General features: G+C 37.2%; 1 pseudogene; it reads right to left on the bottom strand.

Moving 5' to 3' along the window:
• Window positions 1–2595: 2595 nt before the first annotated feature.
• On the bottom strand, window positions 2596–3100 carry LOC138438763 (AP-1 complex subunit sigma-2 pseudogene; annotated as a pseudogene).
• Between the last annotated feature and the right edge of the window lie 19291 nt (window positions 3101–22391).

Raw genomic sequence — 22391 nt, 5'->3', positions numbered from 1 at the left:
AAAATTATGGTTAGTAACTTTGGAGTGTGCCTAAGCTTATAAGAGTTTTGTTTTGTTGTTCATTTTTAAGCATACCTATGAGAGATACTGATTTATAGCCAGAATTAAAAACTACTTCTTTATTCATTTAAAATTTATTCAACCAACTTTCATTGACATCATAAAGCTAGTAGGACTTGAATGTACAATATCTAATATCACACAATCCTTACCTTCATCCTGCCTAGAGAGAGAACAAGTTGGGGCTTTGTCTATTTTCTAGCAAAATTTTTGGCATATAGTAGATGCTTAAAATAATATTCACCAAAGATTTATAATAGCTCCATTTTCTCATCTATAAAATGATTTTAGATTCAGTTCAGTTCAGTAGCTCAGTCGTGTCTGATTCTTTGGGACCCCATGAATCGCAGCACGCCAGGCCTCCCTGTCCATCACCAACTCCCCAAGTTCACTCAAACTCACGTCCATCGAGTCAGGGATGCCATCCAGCCATCTCATCCTCTGTCGTCCCCTTCTCCTCCTGCCCCCAATCCTTCCCAGCATCAGAGTCTTTTCCAATGAGTCAACTCTTTGCATAAGGTGGCCAAAGTACTGGAGTTTCAGCTTTAGCATCATTCCTTCCAAAGAAATCCCAGGACTGATCTCCTTTAGAATGGACTGGTTGGATCTCCTTGCAGTCCAAGAGACTCTCAAGAGTCTTCTCCAATACCGCAGTTTAAAAGCATCAATTCTTCGGCACTCAGCTTTCTTCACAGTCCAACTCTCACATCCATACATGACTACTGGAAAAACCATAGCCTTGACTAGACAGACCTTTGTTGGCAAAATAATGTCTCTGCTTTTGAATATGCTATCTAGGTTGGTCATAACTGATTAGTATGTCTCAAACACAAGTTTTAGGTATACTAATAAATGCTTATAATAGAAGGGTGTTTTAATGAAAAGAACAAGCAAAACAACAAATCAAGAAAATAAAACTTTGAGAAATATAAATGCTGGCACTAGTGGTAAAGAGCCTGCCTGCCAATGCAAGAGATATAAGAGACACGAGTTTGATCCCTGCGTTGGGAAGATCCCCTAGAGGAGGAAATGGCAACCCAATCCAGTATTCTTGCCTGGAAAATCCCTTGGATAGAGGAGTCTGGCAAGCTATAGTCCATAGGGTCACAAAGAGTTGGACATGACTGAGGTGACAACGTTAATTCATTTTTAAGAAAGTCACAGTGTATGTGAACATATTAAAAGTTCTAAGGAATCAGATGTGATTAAATAAATCTGTTCAATATTTCATGAAGTTCCCAAGTCCAGAAAACCTTTTAATAGTTAAATATCCTACAGGATAATATTTTATAAATTATTATTATTATTATTTTGTGTGTACATTGAACATTTATTACAACTAATTGGCAATGTGGTAAGACAGTGCTCATGTAGACTGAATATTGGTCACAATCTCAGCAAAGCTTAATCTGCCCAGCAGATACAAATGAAAGTTGTAAACTGTGAAAACCTTTACATACATGGAAGTATGTCTAAAAATGACATTGAAACAACTGTATATCCTTTAAAAATATTGTGCCCACTAATGCCATTTTACTTCATTCAACTCACACTTTCATGAGAGGTGGTGTCTGCTTTTATGTTTAGGACTTCCAATAACTAGGCAGTGCCATGGAAGGGAAGGAAGCTGCCCTAAAGTTTGCTGCACTTCTAAGTGGAGGGAAGCAACAGGGGAGTAAAATAAACTTGGCTGTAACAAACACCCCAGAAGGAATATTCATGCTTTAAACAATGACTTATTCAACACTTTGTGAAAAGAGCAACACATTTTCCATAAGATACTGTTTTTAAGAAGCCCTGGTAAGTTAACATTTCCATTTTATTTGGGAGGCATCAAAAATAATCCAACTAAGTGACTAAATGATTATGACCACAAAAAATTTATCTCAGGAGTCAAATGTTGCTTGGCCTTAAAAATAGCATGTTTACTATTATGAAACAGCTGATCTCTGTTCCTTGTACCAGGAATGCCTATGAAATATTTTTTAGTGTAAAACAGCATCATTCCATTAGTCTTTTGTGTATTCCCTTTGTTTTTAGGTGTTTACTTTCTAATAAAGGTCTTTGGTATAATTTAAGTTTTAACATAGAGTGAAATTTTCATTCATTTAATATGTGACTATGTCAATTCCCTTTATTTGCATATATACTGAAATGCAGTGGTCTTTGCTTTCATAAAACCAGGTTTCACAAGATTTTTTTGCCAAAGAGAATAATAAATGTATATTGCCTGAATGTGTCATACTCATAGATACACATAATCGAGGTAATGATAATAACCTATTCAAGAGAAACAGACCTATAAACTTCAAAACAGCCAGAAAAAGTAACTTTTTTTTTCCTGCATTCATTCTAATTCATACTTAAGTCCCTTGTTATCACCTGATTAACCAAAGTTTCCTTTAGTTAATTTAGTTAATAATAATTGTGTAGGCCTGAATGAAGCAGCTTTGCAGAACAGTAATACCGACAAGACATCATCTTACACCATTAGCTAACATGGGCATGAAGGCAGTGACCATCTACAGCGTGTGAAATCCCACAAGAAGTCTTCAACAGGGGAGGAGAGTTATGTCAGTCCAATTTCTTCAAGAACAGTATGTGGGGTTTCAGCTTCCTCCTGCAGTAGATCAGCCTGCTAAATTGCTTTAAGGACATTCTTGGATATTTCCTGAACTTCTCCTTCCAAAAGAAACTCATCCAAAATAAAATAAGCCTTCTCAAAATTAAAAATGGTATCAGGGTCACACACACTGCCAAAATACTTGTCAAGTAATTCCACATAAAGATGAACTATTTCCAGGGTAATTAGTTCATTGTCCTGATCCTCAATAGCATAGGAAAAATACAGACTGGCATATCTTTTGTAAACAATCTTCAGATCTCACCACTCAAGAAAGCTGCACATTTTAGGTTTCTGTGCTAAAACGGTTTGAAGAAGTTCTCTTGTGATCTTTTTCTTCTATTTGTCTGATTATGGGACACCCCATCTCTGCAATCTAAGCTTTTCCTGACCACTAAAGAGCAACATAAACTGCATGGCAGCCACGGGATGCGGGCGGGGCAGGGCTTGGCCACTGGCGGCAGGGGCGACTTGAGGGGCAGCCCCTATCGCTGAGCTGAGAAAGAGAAGCCATTTTGCTGTCACTTTATAGATTATTTTTGGGAAATACAGAGTACTTAAAGTCATTTTAGATGACTGTGTTTCTAAGTCTTCAGGAAAGACCTTTGTACTGTTGGAAAGGTCAGCTATTAGAATGCTTGGTGTTCCCATTGCTACATCTGAAGGAATAGCCCTTAACCAACTGAATGTACAATGAATAAGCTGGTATGTTAAATATGTGACAATAACCCTTCTGTGCTGATTGACTAGATAAGAATAGGCATGTGACTCAAGGGGTTCCCTGTCATAATCCACTCTTGGTCAATTAGTTTCATTCTCTAAGGAATTTGAGTTAAAGAATATTGGGTAAATATTTACAGCTGAAACACAGAGATCATTACATAAAGCGGAGTTGGCCAAGTGGTGCAGAGCATGTTTAAAAATCATAGTTGACTGTTTATGGAGCATGCCATGTCCAAGTGACTAGAACTCCCCACTCCCTAGCTTATATCATTTACTTTATTCATTTAAAGTAGATTTCTGACCTCCATATGCATGTGTTTGCATTCCATGAAGTGGAGGACATCTGAAATGGCTGGGTTGCCATATGCAGCCTTTAGAAACTAAAGAAGTGGTTAAACATTGGTATTTGGGCTGGCTTTCTGGTCATTCACCTGAACACCAGAAGAAAGAGAAAGGCAGTTGCCAGGAAAAGACATTAAAATGAAATGAGCTTAATTTTGTATGAAGGATATATTGGCTATTTTTGCTTTTGGTCAGATCAAAAGCAGTTATCCACTTTATCAGAGAATTAAAAACACTTCAGGCAAGGTTCTAACTGTTGGTACCTTACTTGAGCCCAACTCGCATGCTTTTTCCAGGGAAATGCTGAACTCCGGTGTGATACCTGAGTGGCATGAGGTTGGGCACTACTGAGAGCAAGTGAGAGAGAGAGAGAGAGACAAAGAAACAGAGAGAGACAGACTGGGGGGTAACATGATAGTCACCGCTACTTGTTCACATGGAAAACTCATTCTTCCTCAAGTGCCTCAGGTTCCCATGTTTTAAATTAATATGACCTGCTCAGAAACAGCCAGCACATCATGTTGTTTCTCCTCTGCCAGTGACAGCCTGCAGTCCAGAGCCTGGTGAAAAGAGTTGAACTCTGAATGCTACAAGTACTCATTTTCTTTGAATTACTTCTTTAACTTGACCAAACAGGCTTTGGGTACCAATTGTTGCATTTCCTTTTCTTTCCTATAATAGCTAAATTTGCTCACTCCCTTTAGGCACTTTCTTTTTCCTTTTTTTTTTTAATTTGGTGAAGGAACAGTGGTTATAATTTCAAATGAAGTTATTCAGTGGCACTTTTGTTGACTCTTGACCGAATCTTTTTTAGAAATAAAAGGTGGCATTGAAAGTACACTTCCACTTCATCAGCCACAGGTTACTCAATCCTAAAAAGGCTTTTTGAAATGCGGCTGCTTCTTAGGGAAGCTAATTTTCTATATTTTGGTTAATTCTGAGAATGAAAGAAAAGGTATTATTCAAGGTATTCATTTCAGAAATGCCACAAAACAAATACTTCTTAAACCTTTACTTTTGGCGTTATTGTTAAGGACCGAGTGAAGAAAAGCCAATAAGCAGAGTTTCTGATTGCAAAGAGAGAAAATCATACCTCTTCTACATAGACTGTTCAAGGTATCACTACTGTAAGGAGGACTTCAGCCAGAGGCAAAACCCAAAATATGTAAATCCTTTCCCAACCTGAATTATAAAAATATTCCTGTATTACTTGCTTCAGAGATTATAAAAAAAGTTTTTAATATACATTTATATATTTTAATTGGAGGTTAATTACTTTATAATAATATTGTATTGGTTTTGCCATACATCAACATGAATCCGCCACAGGTATACACGTGTTCCCCATCCTGAACCCTCCTCCCACCTCCCTCCCCATACCATCCCTCTGGGTCATCCCAGTGCACCAGCCCCAAGCATCCAGTATCATGCATCGAACCTGGACTGGTGATTCATTTCATATATGATATTATACATGTTTCAGTGCCATTCTCCCAAATCATCCCACCCTCTCCCTCTCCCACAGAGTCCAAAAGTCTGTTCTATACATCTGTGTATCTTTTGGTATCTTGCATACAGGGTTATTGTTACCATCTTTCTAAATTCCATATATATGTGTTAGTATACTGTATTGGCGTTTTTCTTTCTGGTTTACTTCACTCTGTATAATAGGCTCCAGTTTCATTCACCTCATTAGAACTGATTCAAATATATTCTTTTTTAATGGCTGAGTAATACTCCATTGTGTATATGTACCACAGCTTTCTTACCCATTCATCTGCTGAGGGCCATCTAGGTTGTTTCCATGTCCTGGCTATTATAAACAGTGCTACAATGAACCTTGGGGTACACGTGTCTCTTTCAATTATGGTTTCCTCAGTGTGTATGCCCAGAAGTGGGATTGCTGGGACATAAGGCAGTTCTATTTCCAGTTTTTTAAGGAATCTCCACACTGTTCTCCATAGTGGCTGTACTAGTTTGCATTCCCACCAACAGTGTAAGAGGGTTCCCTTTTCTCGACACCTTCTTCAGCATTTATTGCTTGTAGACTTTTGGATCGCAGCCATTCTGACTGGCGTGCAATGGTATCTCATTGTGGTTTTGATTTGCATTTCTCTGATAATGAGTGATGTTAAGCATCTTTTCATGTGTTTGTTAGCCATCTGTATGTCTTCTTTGGATAAATGTCTTGTTTAGTTCTTTGGCCCATTTTTTGATTGGGTCATTTATTTTTCTGGAATTGAGCTGCAGGAGTTGCTTATATATTTTTGAGATTAGTTGTTTGTCAGTTGCTTCATTTGCTATTATTTTCTCCCATTCAGAAGGCTGTCTTTTCACCTTGCTTATAGTTTCCTTTGTTGTGCAGAAGCTTTTAAGTTTAATTAGGTCCCATTTGTTTATTTTTGTTTTTGTTTCCAATATTCTGGGAAGGGGTCATGGAGGATCCTGCTGTGATGTATGTCGGAGAGTGTTTTGCCTATGTTCTCCTCTAGGATTTTTATAGTTTCTGGTCTTACATTTAGATCTTTAACCCATTTTGAGTTTACTTTTGTGTATGGTGTTAGAAAGTGTTCTAGTTTCATTCTTTTGCAAGTGATTGACCAGTTTTCCCCGCACCACTTGTTAAAGAGATTGTCTTTAACCTATTGTATATTCTTGCCTCCTTTGTCAAAGATAAGGTGTCCATAGGTGCATGGATTTATCTCTGGGCTTTCTATTTTGTTTCATTGATCTATATTTCTGTCTTTGTGCCAGTACCATACTGTCTTGATGACTGTGGCTTTGTAGTAGAGGCTGAATTCAGGCAGGTTGATTCCTCCAGTTCCGTTCTTCTTTCTCAAGATTGTTTTGACTATTTGAGGTTTTTGGAATTTCCATACAAATTGAGAAATTATTTGTTCTAGCTCTTTGAAAAATACTGCTGGTAGCTTGATAGGGATTGCATAGAATCTACAGATTGCTTTGGGTAGTATACTCATTTTCACTATATTGATTCTTCCGATCCATGAACATGGTATATTTCTCCATCTATTAGTGTCCTCTTTGATTACTTTCACCAGTGTTTTATAGTTTTCTATATATAGGTCTTTAGTTTCTTTAGGTAGATATATTCCCAAGTATTTTATTCTTTTCGGCTAGAATTTTATTAAGGGTTTTTGCATCTATGTTCATCAGTGATATTGGCCTGTAGTTTTTTTTTTTTTTTTTTTGGTGGCATCTTTGTCAGGTTTTGGTATTAGGGTGATGGTGGGCTCATAGAATGAGTTTGGAAGTTTACCTTCCTCTGCAATTTTCTGGAAGAGTTTGAGTAGGATAGATGTTAGCTCTTCTCTAAATTTTTGGTAGAATTCAGCTGTGAAGCCATCTGGACCTGGGCTTTTGTTTGCTGGAAGATTTCTGATTACAGTTTCAATTTCTGTGCTTATAATGAGTCTGTTAAGATTTTATATTTCTTCCTGGTTCAGTTTTGGAAGTTGTACTTTTCTAAGAATTTGTCCATTTCTTCCATGTTGTCCATTTTATTGGCATATAATTGCTGATACTAGTCTCTTATGATCCTTTGTATTTCTGTGTTGTCTGTTGTGATCTCTCCATGTTCATTTCTAATTTTATTGATTTGACTCCTCTCCCTTTGTTTCTCGATGAGTCTGGCTAATGGTTTGTCAATTTTATTTATCCTTTCAAAGAACCAGCTTTTGGCTTTGTTGATTTTTGCTATGGTCTCTTTTGTTTCATTTGCATTTATTTCTGCCCTAATTTTTAAGATTTCTTTCCTTCTACTAACTCTGAGGTTCTCCATTTCTTCATTTTCTAGTTGCTTTGGGTGTAGAGTTAGGTTATTTATTTGGCTTTTTTCTTGTTTCTTGAGGTATGCCTGTATTGAACTTTCCCCTTAGCACTGCTTTTACAGTGTCCCACAGGTTTTGGGTTGTTGTGTTTTCATTTTCATTCATTTCTATGCATATTTTGATTTCTTTTTTGATTTCTGCTGTGATTTGTTGGTTGTTCAGCAGAGTGTTGTTCAGCCTCCATATGTTGGAATTTTTAATAGTTTTTCTCCTGTAATTGAGATCTAATCTTACTGCATTGTGGTCAGAAAAGATTCTTGGAATGATTTCATTTTTTTTTTTTTTTTGAATTTACCAAGGCTAGATTTATGGCCCAGGATGTGATCTATCCTGGAGAGGGTTCCGTGTGCACTTGAGAAAAAGCTGAAATTCATTGTTGTGGGGTGAAATGTCCTATAGATATCAATTAGGTCTAACTGGTCTATTGTATCATTTAAAGTTCATGTTTCTTTGTTAATTTTTTGTTTAGTTGATCTATCCATAGGTGTGAGTGGGGGTATTAAAGTCTCCCACTATTATTGTGTTATTGTAACTTTCCCCTTTCATACTTGTTAGCATTTGTCTTACATATTGTGGTGCTCCTATGTTGGGTGCATATATATTTATAACTGTTGTATCTTCTTCTTGGATTGATCCTTTGATCATTATGTAGTGTCCTTCTTTGTCTCTTTTCACAGCCTTTGCTTTAAAGTCTATTTTATCTGATATGAGTATTGCCTCTCCTGCTTTCTTTTGGTCTCTGTTTGCATGGAATATCTTTTTCCAGCCCTTCACTTTCAGTCTGTATGTGTCCCGTTTTGAGGTGGATCTCTTATGGACAACATATATAGGGGTCTTGTTTTTGTAGCCATTCAGCCAGTGTTTCTTTTGGTTGGGGCATTCAACCCATTTACGTTTAAGGTAATTATTTATAAGTATGATCCCTTTGCCATTTACTTTATTGTTTTGGGTTTGAGTTTATATGCCCTTTTTGCATTTCTTGTCTAGAAAATATCCTTTAGTATTTGTTGGAGAGCTGGTTTGGTGGTGCTGAATTCTCTCAGCTTTTGCTTGTCTTTAAGGCTTTTGATTTCTTCTTCATATTTGAATGAGATTGTTGCTGGGTACAGTAATCCGGGCTGTAGGCTATATTCTTTCATCACTTTAAGTATGTCTTGCCATTCCCTCCTGGCCTGAAGAGTTTCTATTGAAAGGTCAGCTGTTATCCTTATGGGAATCCCCTTGTGTGTTATTTGTTGTTTTTCCCTTGCTGCTTTTAATATTTGTTCTTTGTGTCTGATCTTTCTTAATTTGATTAATATGTGTCTTGGAGTGTTTCGCCTTGGGTTTATCCTGTTTGGGACTCTCTGGGTGTCTTGGACTTGGGTGATTATTTCCTTCCCCATTTTAGGGAAGTTTTCAACTATTATCTCCTCAAGTATTTTCTCATGGTCTTTCTTTTTATCTTCTTCTTCTGGGACTCCTATAATTCGAATGTTGGTGTGTTTAACACTATCCTGGAGGTCTCTGAGATTGTCCTCATTTCTTTTAATTTCTTTTTCTTTTTTTCCTGTCTGATTCATTTATTTTTACCATTCTGTCTTCTATTTCACTAATCCTATCTTCTGCCTCCGTTATTCTACTATTTGTTGCCTCCAGAGTGTTTTTGATCTCATTTATTGCTTTATTCATTATATATTGACTCTTTTTTATTTCTTCTAGATCCTTGTTAAAACTTTCTTGCATCTTCTCAATCCTTGTCTCCAGGCTATTTATCTGTGATTCCATTTTTATTTCAAGATCTTAGATCATTTTCACTATTTATTTGGAATTCTTTCTCAGGTAGATTCCCTATCTCTTCCTCTTTTGTTTGGTTTGGTGGGCATTTATCCTATTCCTTTACCTGCTGGGTATTCCTCTGTCTCTTCATCTTGTTTATATTGCTGAGTTTGGGGTGGCCTTTCTGTATTCTGGCAGTCTGTGGAGTTCTCTTTATTATGGAGTTTCCTCACTGTGGGTGGGGTTGTACAGGTGGCTTGTCAAAGTTTCTTGGTTAGGGAAGCTTGTGTTGGAGTTCTGGTGGGTGGAGCTGGAGTTCTGGTGGGTGGAGCTGGATTTCTTCTCTCCTGAGTGCAATGAAGTGTCCAGTAATGAGTTATGAGATGTCAATGGTTTTGGAGTAACTTTGGGCTGCCAGTATATTGGAGCTCAGGGCTGTGTTCCTGTGTTGCTGGAGAATTTGTGCCGTATGTCTTGCTCTGGAACTTGTTGGCCCTTGGGTAGTGCTTAGTTTCAGTGTAGGTATGGAGGCATTTGATGAGCTCCTGTCATTAATGTTCCCTGGATTCAGGAGTTCTCTGGTGTTCTCAAGGTTTGGACTTAAGCCTCCTGCTTCTGGTTTTCAGTCTTATTTTTACAGTAATCTCAAGACTTTTCCTTCAATACAGCACTGTTGATAAAACATCTAGGTTAAAGATGAAAAGTTTCTCCATAGTAAGGGACACCTAGAGAGGTTCACAGAGTTACATGGAGAAGAGAAGAGGGAGGAGAGTGTTAGAGGTGACCCGAATGAGATGAAGTAGAATCAATAGAGGAGAGAGCAAGCTAGCCAGTAATCAATTCCTTATGTGCACTCCACAACAGGACCACTCAGAGATCTTCATGGAGTTATACAGAGAAGAGGGAGGAAGGACATAGAGGTGACCAGGAGGATAAAAGGGGGGGAATGAAAAGGAGAGAGTTAGATCCAGCCAGTAATCGGTTTCCTAAGTGTTCTCCACCGTCTGGAACACACAGAGATTCACAGAGTTGGGTAGAGAAAAGAGGGGGGTAGGGAGGAGGCAGAGGCGACCTGGTGGAGAAAAAGGAGAGTCCAAAGGGGGAGAGAGCAGTCAAGCCAGTAATCTCGCTCCCAAGTAAAAATGGGTACTGAATATTGGGTTCTTAAAGTACAAAATTGATAAAAAATACCAAAAAGCAAAGATTAAAAATCTAGAGTAGAGTTTGGAATTTCAAAAATATAATATTAAAGAAAAGAAGAAAAAAAAAAGATTAAAAAAAACCCTAAGTCACAATAATTATATATATATATATATATATATATATATATATATATATATATGAAGTTTGCTCTTTTCCCCAAAGTGATAGTAGGTTATGAAAGTGAAAATTAAAGGAGTAATAGAGGACTTAAAAATTTTTAAAGTTAAAAAAAAAAGAGTGATCATAAAAATAGTAAAAATATATATAGGACTTTCTCTGGTGGTGTGGGCAGTGTGGGGTCAGTTCATTTTCAGATAGTTCCTTGTTCCAGTTTATATTTCTCAAGATCTATAGGCCCCTTCCTATGTAGTCGGTACTAACTACAGAGTTTTAATCTATTGTACCTGTCACTTCCAAGGTGGTTCCCTCTGTTTTAGCTTCTTCTGTTTGCTGGTCTCTTCAGTGTCTGATTTCCACCCTAACACAAGGGGGGGCGGTGATGGACACTTTTTTAGGCTCACTTGTTCAGTGGCACTGTGGGGAGGCAGGGACGCTGCAAACAAATAACACTAGCATGTGCTCACAGTGTCTCAGCCACACTGGGCCTGCCTCCGCTCATGCTGCGTGTGCCCTCCCTGCCCACACTGCTCAGGCTCTAGGTTGCTCCCCCGGGAACCATCCGAGGCCAGCCCTGGGCTTGCGTGCACCTCCCAGGTCTAAGCTGCTCAGGTTCAGGCAGTCAGGTAGTCCTCAGAGGTGCAGACTCGGTTGGGCCTGTGTTTTGTGCCCTTCCCAGGTCCCAGCAGCTCAGGTACTGAGGTGTTTGGCGAGCATAGTCACTGCAACTTATTGCCTCCCCTGTCCCTGGTGCTCAGTTTTCTGGGTGTACAACTGGCGCACCTTCTCAGGCGGATGTTGACTGTCCAGAACTCTAAGAAGTCTTAGTTAGCAAAGAAGCCTGCTTGCAGTTTGGTAGATAATGTCTCTCTGGGGCTGCAATTGCCCCATTCTGGCTCTGGCTGCCTGTCACCGGAGGGGGATGGTCTGCAGCCAGCTATCTCTGTTCAGTCCTTTGTTCTGTGCACAGGCCTGGAGGTATCTTACGTAGGGCTGGCTTTTTGCTTGGTAGTTATCCCACAGTCTGGTTTGCTAGCCCAAGTTAGTTAGCTCAGATTGCCCTCAGGCATTCAGGCCAGATCCTTACTCTAAGCAATGCAGCAGTGCCTCCCTGCCCACCCCCCGCTTGCTAGTTGTGGGTGCAGGCATCTGTGCTGCTTCTCCACTGGGGGAGTTACCGTTGAGCTTATAATCTGTGAGTTTTAATTATTTATTTATTTATTTTTCCTCCCAGTTATGTTGCCCTCTGTGCTGCCAAGGCTCGCCACAGATTTGGCAGTGAGAGTGTTTTCTGGTGTTTGGAGACTTCTCTCTTTTTAAGACTCCCTTCCTGAGACAGAGCTCCATCCCTGCCTCTTTTGTCTCTTTTTTTGTGTTTTATATTTTTTCCTACCTCCTTTTGAAGACAATGGGCTGCTTTTCTGGGTGCTTGATGTCCTCTGCCGGCATTCAGAAGTTGTTTTGTGCAATTTACTCAGCGTTTAAATGTTCTTTTGATGAATTTGCGGGGCAGAAAGTGGTCTTCCCATCCTATTCCTCCACCATCTTCTCAAAATTGTAATATGAGAAAAAATTATCACAAATATTTACAATTCTGCTTTCCATATTACCAAACTAGAGTTCTTTAAACTGTGCCAGTGTCCTTTCTCACCTGTCACTAGACAGCGTTTAAATGCCTCCAAACAGTTGATGGGGAAGCTTCATTTAATAATTCTATTTCTCTGTACTACTGGAAAAAATTACTGTGCCAGAGAACCATATATCATAGCTTTGTCCTTTATAAAATGATTGCATATGTATCAAAATTGGTTCCAGTTGAACAATTTTATATCTGAATTTTATATCAATCTAGCACCAGCATTAAGACCCTGAGTTTAGTAGTGAACGAAATTTGGGTTCAAATCATGACTTGTAAGTGCTTCCCAGGTAGCTCGGTGGTTAAGAATCTACTTGCCAATGCAGGAGCCATAGGAGACATGGCTTCGATCCCTGGGTTAGGAAGATCCTGGGAGGAAGAAATGACAACCCACCCCAGTGTTCTTGCCAGGATAATCCCATGGACAGAGGAGCCCGGTGGACTATAGTCCATGGGGTTGCAAAAGAGTCAGACATGACTGAGCATTCACACATGCACATGACATGCAAATTTCTAGTTGTCTGTAGGTGAGTTAACTTGATCTCTCTGCCTCACATGCCTGTAATGAATGTTGGGTATATATTTATAATGTCTACTATAAGTAGTATATGTAATTTTTAACTGTATAACAAAATTAGTATGTTTATGAAACATCTGAGTATAAAGGAGAGAAATTCTAGTGTTTTGTAATCTGAAGATAACAATGAGCTGAAAGCAAATAGATTTTTGACGTTATTTTTCATATCTAATTCATCAAATAGCTTTTTGTGCACTTTTTAAGATTCTTTAACTTATCCAAGGTCATAGGCTATATAAATAAAAATAAAACTGAAATTTAGTACTCAATAGGCAGAGGATTGAATATTGAGTTATTAACTTAAAATATAGATTATTAGAAAATATTCAGAATTTAGTACATAGAGAAATAATATGAAGAATAAAGCAAATTGTGAGCAATCTGAGGCATGAGGACTAGGCTGTATCCAATTATTTACCCCTGACCTATCAAAAGGAAAGAGAGAGAGAGAGAGAAAAAAAAAAAAAAAAGAACAAAGAAGGAAGGGAGGGAGGGAAACACAGAGTATGGATAATAAAAAAATTATGAGATCATAAATTTAAGCCTTAATATATCAATATTTACTCCATATTTAAACTGATTTAACTTTGAATAAAAATAAATTAATTAAAGTTCAGATAATGTGGGCAGAAGATTTAAACTGGAATTTAAAGTAACCAAGAAGCATATGAAATGATTTTCATTATCTACTTAGTCATAAGAGAAATATAAACACACATGAATATCAGATATCATTAAGTAACAGATTGCTAGAATTAAAAACATTCCATTATCCAGTGTTGGAGAATGTGGAGCAATTGGAATTCATCTCAAGTTAATTGATTACTTTGGAAAGGAGGGGAGGAGCAGTACCTGGAATGAATTATGAAAGACCTCAAGTATGCTGATAATATTTTATTTACTGATCTCAGTAGTAATTATGTGGGTTGTTAATGAAAAGCATTAATCTGTGTACTTATGGTATGCATATTTCTAAAGATCTTTGATAGAAATAATCAATTCTTTTTACTGGTAAGCTTAATATTCCCACTAGGAAATCTAGTAAAACTATAATTTACAGATTTATTGCAACATACACTATTGGAAACTTTACACACTATTACAAACTTAAGATTGAGGTTGCAAATTTGAATTCCTTTAAATATTTCTGGAAAGGATAAAATTGTGGTAAATGACTAAAAAAAGTTGAAGTGAATATGAAAAGACCTATTCAAGGAATTTATGCTGTTGTTTAATGTAGTAGGTGGTATTGAATTTTATTTTTATGTGCCAGGTAGGTAAATGCCAGAAAAAATGATTACCTAAAACTCCAAAAAGTTTTGTTACCTTGAACTTCAAAATCTGTTCTGGTTATGTGACCTTTCAAAATTCTCTCATGTCCTAATGCTAGAGAAAATGAAATTTGTGAATAACCTCTCAGTACATTTGCAACAATTCTTTCTTATGAATACAATGCCACTTCTTTTTTATCATTCAGATCTTAAACTTAGTCCTTTCATCCAGAATAACCTTATTCTGTCTCCAAAGTGTATAATCCTACTTTTGCATTTCTTCCAAAAACTAATTGTCATAGTGCTGCACTCAATATGCCAGCAAATTTGGAAAACTCAGCAGTGGCCACAGGAAGGGAAAAGGTCAGCTTTCATTCCAATTCCAAAGAAAGGCAATACCAAAGAATGCTCAAACTATCGCACAATTACACTCATCTCACATGCTAGTAAAGCAATGCTCAAAATTCTCCAAGCCAGCCTTCAGCAATACGTGAACCATGAACTCCCTGATATTCAAGCTGGTTTTAGAAAATGCAGAGGAACCAGAGATCAAATTGCCAACATCTGCTGGATCATCAGAAAAGCAAGAGAGTTCCAGAAATACATCTATTTCTGCTTTATTGACTATGCCAAAGCCTTTGACTGTGGATCACAATAAACTGTGGAAAATTCTGAAAGGGATGGGAATACCAGACCACCTAACCTGCCTTCTGAGAAACCTGTATGCAGGTCAGGAAGCAACAGTTAGAACCAGACATGGAACAACAGACTGCTTCCAAATAGGAAAAGGAGTACGTCAAGGCTGTATATTGTCACCCTGCTTATTTAAATTCTATGCAGAGTACATCATGAGAAACGCTGGACTGGAAGAAACACAAGCTGGAATCAAGATTGCTGGGAGAAATATCAATAACCTCAGATATGCAGATGATACCACCCTTATGGCAGAAAGCGAAGAGGAGCTATAAAGCCTCTTGATGAAAGTGAAAGAGGAGAGTGAAAAAGTTGGCTTAAAGCTCAACATTCAGAAAACGAAGATCATGGCATCCAGTCCCATCACTTCATGGGAAATAGATGGGGAAACAGTGGAAACACTGTCAGACTTTATTTTTCTGGGCTCCAAAATCACTGCAGATGGTGACTGCAGCCATGAAATTAAAGGACGCTTACTCCTTGGAAGAAAATTTATGACCAACCTAGATAGCATATTAAAAAGCAGAGACATTACTTTGCCAAGTAAGGTCCGCCTAGTCAAGGCTATGGTTTTTCCCGTGGTCATGTATGGATGTGAGAGCTGGACTGTGAAGAAGGCTGAGCGCCGAAGAATTGATAGTTTTGAACTGTGGTGTTGGAGAAGACTCTTGAGAGTCCCTTGGACTGCAAGAAGATCCAACCAGTCCATTCTGAAGGAGATCAACCCTGGGATTTCTTTGGAAAGAATGATGCTAAAACTGAAGCTCCAGTACTTCAGCCACTTCATGTGAAGTGTTGACTCATTGGAAAACAGTCTGATGCTGGGAGGAATTGGGGGCAGGAGGAGAAGGGGACGACAGAGGATGAGATGGCTGGATGGCATCACGCACTCGATGGACGTGAGTCTGAGTGAACTCCGAGAGATGGTGATGGACAGGGAGGCCTGGCGTGCTGCTATTCATGGGGTCACAAGGAGTCGGACATGACTGAGCGATTGAACTGAACCGAACTGAATGCTTTTTATGGGTTTGTTTGTTTTCCCCAAACAGTAAAGTCTTTGAAAACAGGGATTGCATCAACCATGAATACAGTTTTAATCCCTATGATTAGAGTGGGATACATATACATATCCCAAATATATTTATTGAACAGTGAATAAATGAATCACGATGATGTTAACCTCTGGCTATAAATGAGATAGTGGAGTTTCTAAATTGTGAAAGCAGTTTCAGTAAATATCTCCACTGAGGCCATATTTACAAATAACAATCAAATTGTTCCTGTTGGTTAGTTGCTAAGTCATTTATGACTCTTTTGTGACTCCATGGACGTTAGCCCAGCATTCTCCTCTGTCCATGGAATTTCCCATGGACAAGTATATTGTAGTGGGTTGCCATTTCTGAAGTAACAGCTTTTACTGTAAGTGAAAATATGAAGTGTTCAAGTCCATGTAATGTAAGTATAATATAAATATCTTTGAAAACAGCTTTGATAGAGTTACTTTTTCTTTTTCTTTTCTTTTTTTTAACTTCCAGACTTAACACTTCAGTTTAGTTACTTCTTTCACAGCAAATAGTTTTAACATATATTCAGATTTTTCCAATCAGACTTTTCTCTTCCCAAGTCAGTTTTTGGTACAGAAAGGCACAAACCATCTTTGTTTAGTTTATTAACAGTGCCAAAATTTCAAACCATGTTTAGATTGGATAGTTTTTGCAGACTCCTCTCTGCAATACTTTTGTTTCTTTTTCCTGATTATCATAATGTATTTAGTTTATCCCTAAATAATAACTTCTCACATTTTCTTGTTTAGTAAATACATACCATTGTTTTTTAATATACCATAATGGTTAGAGCTCCTAATTACCAGTGAATGTTTTGATATTACATATCATGTCCTTAGAATTTAGGCATTTAAGTATCTATTTCCACTTAAAGAGGCCAGTGGGGCTCACATTACATATGTTTGCTCTCTTTCTTTCCATTTTTCCTATATAGGAATATGCACACACTTACATTTCTGTCTGTCTACCTATAATTTCTCCCAAAGAAGGCAAAGTTATTATAAAAACTAAATTTTCCTGAATGTATCAGTAAAACTGGAGAGGCCATTCTTGAATATGTACTCAAGAATGTCCCAGAAGTATGATTGTTCTTCTAGGGAGTGTATTCCTCTGATGCAGCAATAATTTGCCTTCCAACTCTAATTGTTTGTTTGGATTTTATTTCTTTCCATAAATGAGGTAATGAGATTTAGAGACTGAAGGACAGAAATTTAATTGACAATGCAATAAACAGACATCTAAAGTAAGTTTTCACAAAATGACACCACCACTCATTGGAAATTTTAACTATATTCAGAAGAAACGTAAGTGGTTACCTTTTGCAATAGTGTGTGAAATTTAGTACCCTCTGAGAATTCCTTTCAATCAGTATTAAGCAAAAGATTCTTTTAAAAGAAGTGAAGATTAGCAATTATGTTCTGTGATTTCCCAATATTGCTTTAACACTTCTCCTGTGGGCCAGATGATGTATCTGCACACTTCAGGGTAATTCACAGAATGTAATACAAACTGGCTAAGTTTCATTAGGGCAGAACAGGGCAGAATTTTTTTTTTTTGAAAGCAAAATATATTTTAGTTTAACACATGCACTATTTTGCCAGAGAAATGCTGTCATTGATGCGGTAGTGCAATTCTAATTCAGATAATATATTTGGTTATATTTTATCTCCAGGTGTTTATATTCCCTGCAACTTAATATTAAAAAGTGATGAGAAGTTTTATACTACTATGATTCAGTGACCACAGAGGCTATTATTACGAAAGCTGTCCAGTTAAAAAAGTACCATGCCCCAGTATGTGGTACAATATCTCTTGAAACAATTACTTGATACAAAACATCTTGTGGTTCCTTGAGATTTGCTAATAAAAAATTTGAGCTATAGAAATAACTGTATTGCAAAAGAGAACAAATTTGCTAATTTATATGTTTCTTTCAAATTTAAAATTTTTAGCATTGTTTTTCTTGGTCTTAGTATGCCACTAAACTTTTCCAATATACATGTATATATAATATACTATTATATTTTGATATGATATTTATTATTTATTACATTAATCTTTAGTGTAGATTCTTTTAAAATCATTTGATTGATTATTTAAATAGAATTTTACTTTAGGGGCCAAATGATTCAGAAAGGAACATGTTGGGCTTCCAGGTGGCGCTAGTGGTAAAGAACCTGCCTGCCTATACAGGAGAGGTAAGAGATTAGGGTTCAATCCATGGGTTGGGAAAATGCCCTGGAGTGGAAAATGGCAATCCACTCCAGCATTCTTGCCTAGAAAATTCAATGAATAGAGGAGCCTGGAGGGCAACAGTCTATTAGGCTTGCAACAAGTCAGACATTACTGAAGCAACTTAGCACAATCATGACTACATCTTATAATAATTTTGTCACACACATCATTTAAGTTTTATTTTTCTTTTATCTCTGTCTCAATTTCAGTTTTCGTATATTTTTTTCTGGAGATCTGCCATCTCTTGAGCCAGTTGGCACTTTACCCTTTGGCTTCACTAGATCATTTTTTTTTTTTTTAACCTTGAACAGGGACCATTTTAAATGATTAAATGATGTACACCATTGTCTCATTTTGCTTCAGATTTTCATACCCATCTAGTAACTGGCTTATCTGCAAAGTTGGCCAGAGTTATTCAACAGAGCTCATATGAAATGTGTTGATGATCTTAGTGTCTGTGGGAATGGATACAACCCTTTGGACTAACCGTAATTCTCCACATTAGCATGATTTCCATAGACCTAGAATTACTAATCACTTCTCATAGAATTTTTTGTACATGACTATAATTAGTCACATTGTATAGTGGTTTTGCTTCTGAAACATAGATATACAATCAGTGAAGCTGGATACTACCTCTTTAATTGGGTATTTAACTACTTTTCAGAGGAAATAAAACAGACAAAAACCGTTGTTTTATCACCTTAAATATTTTAGGTGTTGGCACTGCCAAAAGTGTAATAAAGTACAGTAGAAAATTACTTTACAAAATTGTTCTATAAATCTTTGATTTTAATTATTTAAATACATCAATAACACTTTTTAATTTATTGTAAATAGTATATTTTTATCCCTCCTCTAAATTTTTTGCTAATATTTAAGGCAGGACTATGTATATAAATTTTGCTAGGACTTATAGAAGCACCAGTGATAAATGAGACTGAAACAATAATTAGAATGGGAAATTCTGTTCTTGTAATCCAAAAAACTTACCATTGTTCCTCAAACAAATATTATTTTGTAGTCTTCTAGTCAGGATTCCCATTTGGCTCTACTATGTTAAAATAACAAATCCCCTCATGCAGAAAAATGGCTCAGTAGCATTTATGTTTAGTTATAATTTGTTGAAAGACTATTGTTTTCCTGATGTTTTATCATATACAAGTGGGATACTGTTGGTATGAGCAACAATGGAAAGCCAATATCACACTCCAGGATCTTGCTGCCTGTAGAATGTTAAACAATAAAGACTACGCATTTGATTCTTGCAGTCTTTGAAAAATACATTGGAGAATTTCTGTAGCATTATGTACTATAAGCTTCAGTGAATCCACAAACTAAAAAGTGATTTTCATAGGCTTATTGTATTCAAAATTTATTGTATGTTATTAAAATAACAAACTTTTATGTTGATATTTGTGATATCTCTAATGACAATGCAATATGGAGTAAAGTCACTACAATTATACAGGAGAAGTGTAGCCTACTGACAGGCTTACTAGGTAAAATATAGGATCATAAAACTTATTAATAAGGAAGCTGAATTATAACAGGACCTAGAATGCTGCTGCATAGCACAATTTTCTGGACTGTTCCCTGTATAGGGAACACACCTAATTTATTAGCATAAACACACCTAATTTATTAGCATCTGCTTCATGATGGTCATCTGATAAAACACCTCCATTCAGCCTTTTTTGAAAAACACTTTAAGACAGTTGCTACTCACCATTGGAACTGCCTCTTGTCCCATACAAGGATCCACCTGATCTTAATGTACTGGACATTCCCTGGCATAGAAATGGCCTTCTCAGGCCTTCCTTGTAACAAACGGATAAGAAGGGATTGGCAAAACAGAAGGAAACACGTCATGCCCCTGCATCTGCCAAGAAGAAGCCCAAAGGATTATGCTGGCAGTGAGTATCATCTTTCAGAGTAAAGTTACAGCGTGGTAAATAGTGGCATGCATTTTACTGCTGAAGAGAATTATTTTTAGAGGAGTTTTAGCAGCTTATACAAACTGTTTTAGTTGCTTCTGTGAGGTAAATGATTTATTTCAAAGGTTAGCTAAGGTAGGGTGAATGACGATGCTTATTGAATGTTTGTAGTAGACCAAACATTGTCTTAGGAATGAACATAGATTTTTCAGTAATGCTTATCTCAGCTCGGCCAGGAAGGCATTTTCATTCCATTTTACCAATGAGGATATCTACTTCTATCAACTTGCATTACTCTCTGTAGCTCAGGATAATACATCTTCATCTTATTCAGATGGCTTCCCTCGTGTCTCAGTGGTAAAGAACTTGTCTGCCAATGCAGGAGACACAGATTCAATCTCTGGATGGGAAAGATACCCTAGAGAAAGAAATGGCTGCCCACTGCAGTCTTCTTGCCTGGGAAATCCCATGGACAGAAGAGACTGGTAGGCTATAGTCCATGGGGTTGCAAGAGTTGGGCATGACTTAGCATCTAAACCCCCACCACATTGTGATAGATGTGAGGTGGCATCTCACATAGATTTGACTTGCATTTCTGTGATGATTAGTGATGTTGAGTATGTTTCATATTGCTGTTTGACATCTATATGTCTTCTTGAGAAAAAATTCCTATTCATGTCCTCTTCCCATTTTAAATGGGGTTGTTTGTTTGTTGATATTAACTTGTATGAATTCTTTGTATATTTGGATATTAACCTTTTACAGACATATTGCTTGCAAATATCTTCTCACATTGAATTAGCTGTCTTTTCTTTCTATCAATGGTTTACTTCACTGTGCAAAATATTTTTTCATGTAATTCAACTTGTATAATTTGCTTTTGTTTCCGTTGCCTAAGGAGACAGATCCAAAAATATTATTATAACTAATGTCACAGAACATACTGTTTATGTTTGCTTCAAGGAGCTTTATAGTTTCAGATCTTAAATCAAAAATTTTAATTCCCTTTGAGTTTATTGCTTATATGGTATGAAAACTAATCCAGTTTAATTTTTTTGCATGTAACTGTCAAATTTTCCCTGTACTATTTATTGAAGAGCCCTTTTCCCACATTATATATATATTTTGCCTCCTTTGTCATAAAGTAATTGGCCACATATATGTGATTTTATTCCCTGCGCTCTTTATTTTGCTCTCTTGATCTATGTGTCTTTTTTTGTGACAGTACTATTCTGTTTTGGTGACTATAGCTTTGTGTTATAGTAGCATGATGCCTCCAGCTTCATTCTTTCTTTGTAAGATTCTGTTGCCTATTTGGGGTCTTTTGTGTTTCTACTCAAAATCTAGAATTATTTGTTCTAGTTCTGTAACATATACCTTGGGAAATTTTATGGGAATCACAATAAATCTGTAGATAGCTTTGGATTGTATAGCGATTTTAACAGCAATTCTTCTGATCCCTGAGCACAGTGTATCTTTCCATTTATTTGCATTGTCTTCAATTTCTTTCCTCAATATCCTACAATTTTCAGAGCACAGGTCTTTCACCTTCTTAGATTTATTGCTAAGACTTTTCTTTTTGATGCAACTGCTTTCCTAACTTCTCTTTCTGATAGCTCATTCAGTTCTGATCAGTTCAGTTAAGTCACTCAGTCGTGTCCGATTCTTTGCGACCCCATGAATTGCAGCATGCCAGGCCTCCCTGTCCATCACCAACTCCCAGAGTTCACCCAAACTCATGTCCATTGAGTCGGTGATGCCATCCAACCATCTTATCCTCTGTCATCCCCTTCTCCTCCTGCCCCCAATCCCTGCCAGCATCATAGTCTTTTCCAATGAGTCAACTCTTTGCATCAGGTGGCCAAAGTATTGGAGTTTCAACTTCAGCATCAGTCCTTCCAATGAACACCCAGGACTGGTCTCCTTCAGAATTGACTGGTTGGATGTCCTTGCAGTCCAAGGGACTCTCAAGAGTCTTCTCCAACACCACAGTTCAAAAGCATCAATTCTTCAGCACTCAGCTTTCTTCACAGTCTAATTCTCACATCCATACATGACCACAGGAAAAACCATAGGCTTGACTAGATGAACCTTTGTTGGTAAAGTTATGTTTCTGATTTTTAATATGTTGTCCAAGTTGGTCATAACTTTTCTTCCAAGGAGTAAGCGTCTTTTAATTTCATGGCTGCAGTCACCATCTGCAATGATTTTGGAGCCCCCCAAAATAAAGTGTGACACTGTTTCCACTGTTTCCCTATTTATTTTCCATGAAGTGATGGGACCATATGCCATGATCTTCGTTTT

Source organism: Ovis canadensis, chromosome 4 (genome assembly GCF_042477335.2).
Source record: "Ovis canadensis isolate MfBH-ARS-UI-01 breed Bighorn chromosome 4, ARS-UI_OviCan_v2, whole genome shotgun sequence".
NCBI classification, from domain to species: domain Eukaryota; kingdom Metazoa; phylum Chordata; class Mammalia; order Artiodactyla; family Bovidae; genus Ovis; species Ovis canadensis.
Note: the sequence above shows the minus strand (reverse complement) of the source record. Positions and strands in the feature narration are given on the sequence as shown.